Below are 5684 nucleotides of genomic sequence, written 5' to 3'. Positions count from 1 at the left end.
TAAACTTTCTCTCCTTGTCAATTGTAGGGTCAAATTGACTGGCATGCCTCGGGAGGAATACGTAGGATCGACTAACCCTATGTTGAAGCCAAGCGGATCTCCGAGCTCATCCTAAGTAGATCCTTTCGGCTTGTTGTGTGTCGACATTTTCATGCTGACACACATTGTGGCATGCTCGGTGGGACCCCATAATCATCATGACGACTTACAACAATAATGACATCCTTATGGTGCCTTATGAAGACCTACCTAATGGAGATAAAGATGTCATCAGCAAAGCTATAGAAGAATTTCAGAACATCTATTTGTTGTCCTACACCAAGACATGTGACAATAAAATTGTTCAGAAATATCCACTACTGAGAGTTCTGTTGCATGGGTAGACAGATGTAGATGAAACTAAAGACATGCATTTCTTCTTAGAGGCTGTAAACAAGTCTGTTCATGATGCCATGTCAAATCATAATGAAGTTTTCTTGAACACATTCCACAACACCATGAAAGAGGTGTTTCATGGGTTTCCAGTTGATCAGGTTGGGCCAGCTTATTACAACATTCCACATCCATCGATTCAGGGGACTAATCAAGCCAGTACTAGCCATCAAGAAGCAGCACCAGCTAGTAATGATGATATCCAGGTGGTTCAGAGCTCATCTAAGCAAGTTCAGGGTGCTACTACTAATTAGATACAGTATAATCCTAGATCGTCAGAACAGCACGTGCAACAGCCAACGGGGCAAGTTCAGAATCAAATGATCAATTTTGGCACATTAGGCCAGATACCGTCGTTGGCTCAAAGAATAGCGCCATCAGTTCAATGGATTCATAGAGATATAGATCCTAATATCTATAACTAGAGACTTCAAGTAGCAAACCAGCAAAGAACCTAGTAGATAGAAATTCCACAAGGGTATCATTATGGCATAGATTACAGCACCCTTCACATGATTCCAAATTTGGGGTATCAAGGTACCCAAAATTTTAATCCATAGATGGGTCAGCAATTGTAGAGAAATCCAAATTCGAATGCTGATGAGTTGTTGCTTAGAGTGACCAAGATGATAAAGAATCAGTTTGGTCTGAACCCAAAAGGGCAGACCTTCTCGTACAAATGCCCATATCCAGAGTGGTATGATTTTGGTCGCATTTCCAGCAAATTATAGGCTCCCGGAGTTTGCTAAGTTCACTAGTCAAGATAGCACAAGCACAATAGAACATGTCAGTTGGTATCTTACACAGTTGGGCGAAGCATCTATTGAAGAGTCCCATCGAGTTTGTTTCTTTTCCTTGTCCCTATCAGGACAAGACTTCTCTTGGTTTTTATCATTGCCAGTTAACTCCATTGTCAATTGGGTTGACTTAGAGAAGAAGTTTCATACATATTTTTACACTGGGACAGGAGAAAAGAAAATTACCGATCTAATGACTATATGGCAGAGAACTAATGAATCAGGCATCGAGTTTCTTCAGAGATTCTGAGAGACCAGAAATTTGTGCTTCTCATTGAACTTGACTGATGATCAGCTAGCTGCATTGGCCGTTCAAGGAATGTTGCCAACATGGAGAGAAAAGCTGCTAGGGCAAAAGTTTGACAATTTAGGTTAGTTGGCTCAACGAGTGGCAGTGCTCAATAGCCAATTTCAGAATATTCGTAGAGATACCCGATTCCAGAAGAGTACCGCAATTGCCAAAACATATAATCCATATTCAGTTGATGATGGCTATGAAGACGATGAAGAAGAAGAAGTTGCCGTGGCTAAATGGAATTGGGGTAAGAAGGCAGTAATGGTGTCAAATCCTTGGGGAAGAGGAGTCAAAGAGAGCTATGACTTCGACGTCACAAAATCAGACAAGCTCTTCGATTTCTTGCTTGAGAAGGGGTAGATCAAGTTGCCTGACAACCATGTTATGTTGACTCCCGATCAGTTGAAGAACAAGAAATTCTGCAAGTTTCACAATGCTACTTCTCATTCTACTAATGAGTGCAGAGTTTTCTGGCAATATATACAGAGGGCTATTCAGCAAAGGAGGCTCAAATTTGATACACCTCGAAAGATGAAAGTTGATGATAATCCTTTCCCAAAAGATCAAAACATGGTTGATGCTAGATTGCTCAAAGGGAAGACTAAAGTCCTAACATCAACTAGATCAAAAGAAATTGGAACAGTCGATCATGAGATACAAATATCGGCTGATGAATATAGAGAGGTTAGAAGGTGTCGTGACCAACAAAAGAGCCGATATGAGCAGGGAGAGACGTCGAAGGATGGGGCAACAAGGCCGCGTGTTACATCTCGGATTTTGTTGAATAAATGGCAGCGGCAGAAGGAAAAGGATTATCAGCGTTGGTTAGAAGAGCAAGAATACCAGCGTCAACAGGAAAAAGAGAGGTATGAAAGAAAGCAAGCTGAATCACATTGGAATTGTCCTTTCTTTAGATATTGCTAGAATAAAGGTTTGAAATTGCCTACTAGAAATAATTGCCCAGAGTGCAGCGAGCAATATTGGGAGTTTAGGCAATCTCAAGCCAACCACCGATCTATCCATGCTCGAGATGTGTATCATTATAATAATATGGATCGGCGCTTAAAAAATAGAAGTGTTCATGATCGGCTTAGGAAGCGAATTGTTGATCAAAACTATGCTAATTATGGAGAAGATAATGAAGAAGAATATGTTTGGCAGGAAGGGCAATGGTGTCCAGGAGGTTTGACAAGAAGCCAGAAAAGGAGGGTGCAACGCCTAAGGAATAGAGAGTTGGAACAGGTTCAGGCATCTGGTAGACCTCAGGTGTGGCGTGCCAAACAAACAGCCGATAGGGGGCAACCATTAGCTAATATTCAAATGGCTTTTCTGTTGTCGTCAGAATTCAAGGCTCCAGCAGATCAAGAAGTTTATTCAGATTTTGATGAATCGGAATATGATTAGATAGTTGCCAAGTTGACAGTTATACAGTAGGCTATATTTGATAAGCCAGTCAAGCATTGACACTTAAAGGCTTTATATGTAAAAGGTTTTGTTGATGGGAAGCCGATGCGCAAGATGTTGGTAGATGGAGGTGGTTCTGTCAATCTTATGCCTTACACCACTTTTCATAAACTTAGCAAGGGACCAGAAGATTTGATTGAGACTGATATGATGCTTAAGGATTTTGGAGGTAATGCATCCACGATCAGGAGGCAATGAACGTCGAACTGACAATCGGAAGTGAAACTTTGCTCACCACATTCTTCGTCATTGATGGAAAAGGGTCATACAGTTTACTCCTTGGTCATGATTTGTTTCATGCAAACTGTTGTGTGCCATCAACTATGCATCAGTGTTTGATTCAATGGCATGGAGATGATGTCGAGCTAGTTCGCGCTGATGAATCTGTGAGTATCGCAACAGCCGATCCAGTATATTGGGAGCTAGAAGACTTCGAATGTTTTTTTGGCAAGCTTTGGGAAGGAGGATTCATTAAGACCAGTAATGAAGTCCAACAGCCAATCCAAGTAATTGGCTCTAAGAGTTTGTTTTAATGGATAATCATGGCTTCGCGTCGGTCGGTGGATTAAGGGAGATAGACATTGGTCATGAAGATAAGCCTAGACCGACATATGTAAGCGCTAAGTCGAATCCTGAGTACAAGCCAGAGTTGATAAATTTATTAGAGGTTGTTCTGCTTAATGAGATGCTTGGCCTGGATCGATCGATTGTTTAATCTTTGGTCTGGAGAATTCTGGTGCAACCTATAAAAGAGTGATTAATGGAAAATGTTTGAAGAAATATTATCCTAGCATTTGGATCAACACTTGGCAGCTGATTCGTTTAGTCATCGGCTCTAATAGCCGGTACCAGAACGGTATCGCCTTTAGTTCAAAATTACCCCAAAAGGAAGAAAAGTCGATATGAAATGTATCGCCTATAGAACAAAAACAAACGCAGGAAAAATCATGACACTGTAGAAAGTACACAGATACAATCATAGAAAAGGTGGAAGATTTTATTCATTGATCAGTTTTGCCCTAGATACATAACTAATCGAAGACATTGTTTGTCACATCCTGAGCAGATGTGATGTCCACGATGGCCTCCGCTGCATCGACGAACTCTGCGATCAAGTCCTTGTGCTCCTCGAGGCCATTGCCCATCGGGAAGCCAGTCTCCATGGTGTGGAGCTTGTGCCTGATCTAGACTTGCGTCATGGCCAGTGCCATCGATGGGCCATGATAGACGCCATGAAGGGTGATCTCCTAGACGCGGGCCGAAACGTCATGGAGGCAGGCATTGATGAGGGGGGCCCCGAGCATTAACGGCATCTGTGGCCACATTCGCCGCCAGTTGGAGGGACTCCAACTACACCATCAGGACTGGCGATCACAGAAATAGGAGAGCTATCAATATAAAGACAATGGAAATTAGAATAAAAACATTCATGGATTTCATCTTACCCGCCACCATGGCGTTGGACTTAGCCAGCCGCGCCCAAGTGGCACTGGCCGCTTCTTCTGCAGCGTGAAGGGCGGCTTGAGAGACCCCGAGGCAGATCTCAAGCTAGCCATTTTCCCGAGTTGCCTCAGAATAGCGGTCCTGGGCTGCCCTCCACTCTCAGAGGAAATGCCGGGCGTCGTCGCCATTGTAAGAGTCAGAGGAATCCGATGATGAGGCTAGCGTAGGAGATGCTGCATCAGAGGGCTCACTGGCCCTAGGGAGAGGTCAAAGACTATCATTCTAGACGAACCTATAAATGAGTTAGAAAAGTTCATCACCATGAACAGAAGATATCAATCTCACCTCATACATCGAAGGTGCTGGTTCATCGGCATGTCCTCCTCCGGGATCTCCTCCACCACATGTTTGCCTCGGTTGTCCTCGCTGACCATGAAGTTGATTAGATCTCCAAGAAGGGGAAAAAGGCCGCTATAGAGTTTACAAGGGTGGAGAAGTGCAAAGGAACATGAGCGGTTGCAAATGTAGATGTGTTCGAGGTCGGAGCCCTCGGCTGGTATTTGAAGCCATGGAGCGAGGAGGTGGACGCCTCGGGACATGCAAAAGGCAACCACATTTAATAGAAGGCAAAGTGCCACCTCACTAATGCCGAAAAGAATATGGTGTTTGGTGACTAAGGACAGAAGATCAAGGGGTTCTCTTAATAAAGGCCGTGTTTTTAGACTTAATCAGATTAAGATTAGAAGTATGAATCAGCTATTTTCAAATTGGCTCTTTAGCCGAAACAAGAAGTACAATGAAGCGACAGAAAGTATGGTTATCATTGATTCTACACAAGATACATGTTGATATATAGATTACAAGTCTAGAACATCCTGGATTGCTTTCAATACTTCTAGCTAGATAGCATCAACTTCTGTGATTTGTTGCTTATCTTCTTCGGCTGATCCAGGAATGTCCTCGAGGCTACTATGGATGGCCCTACCTTCTCTGACTTTGGCTAGTAGTTCTTGTTTCTTTTGCTTGATGGCATCGGGTATTTGAGCTAGGTTGGACTTGTGGTGAACGATGGTAGCCTTCATGTTCTCTAGCTCCTTCTCAAGTTCTACACGCTTGATTTCTAGTTGGGACAACTCTAGATCGATCCTGAGGGAGGAGTTCTTCAAATCATCAATCAGCTATGTCAGCTCTTTAGCCTCTTGCCTATTGGAGTTCCTCTTGGCCAATAAAGCTTCATAGTTGGACAGGTTCCT

This window comes from Miscanthus floridulus, chromosome 10 (assembly GCF_019320115.1).
Source record: "Miscanthus floridulus cultivar M001 chromosome 10, ASM1932011v1, whole genome shotgun sequence".
NCBI classification, from domain to species: domain Eukaryota; kingdom Viridiplantae; phylum Streptophyta; class Magnoliopsida; order Poales; family Poaceae; genus Miscanthus; species Miscanthus floridulus.
This window is presented reverse-complemented; position numbering follows the sequence as displayed.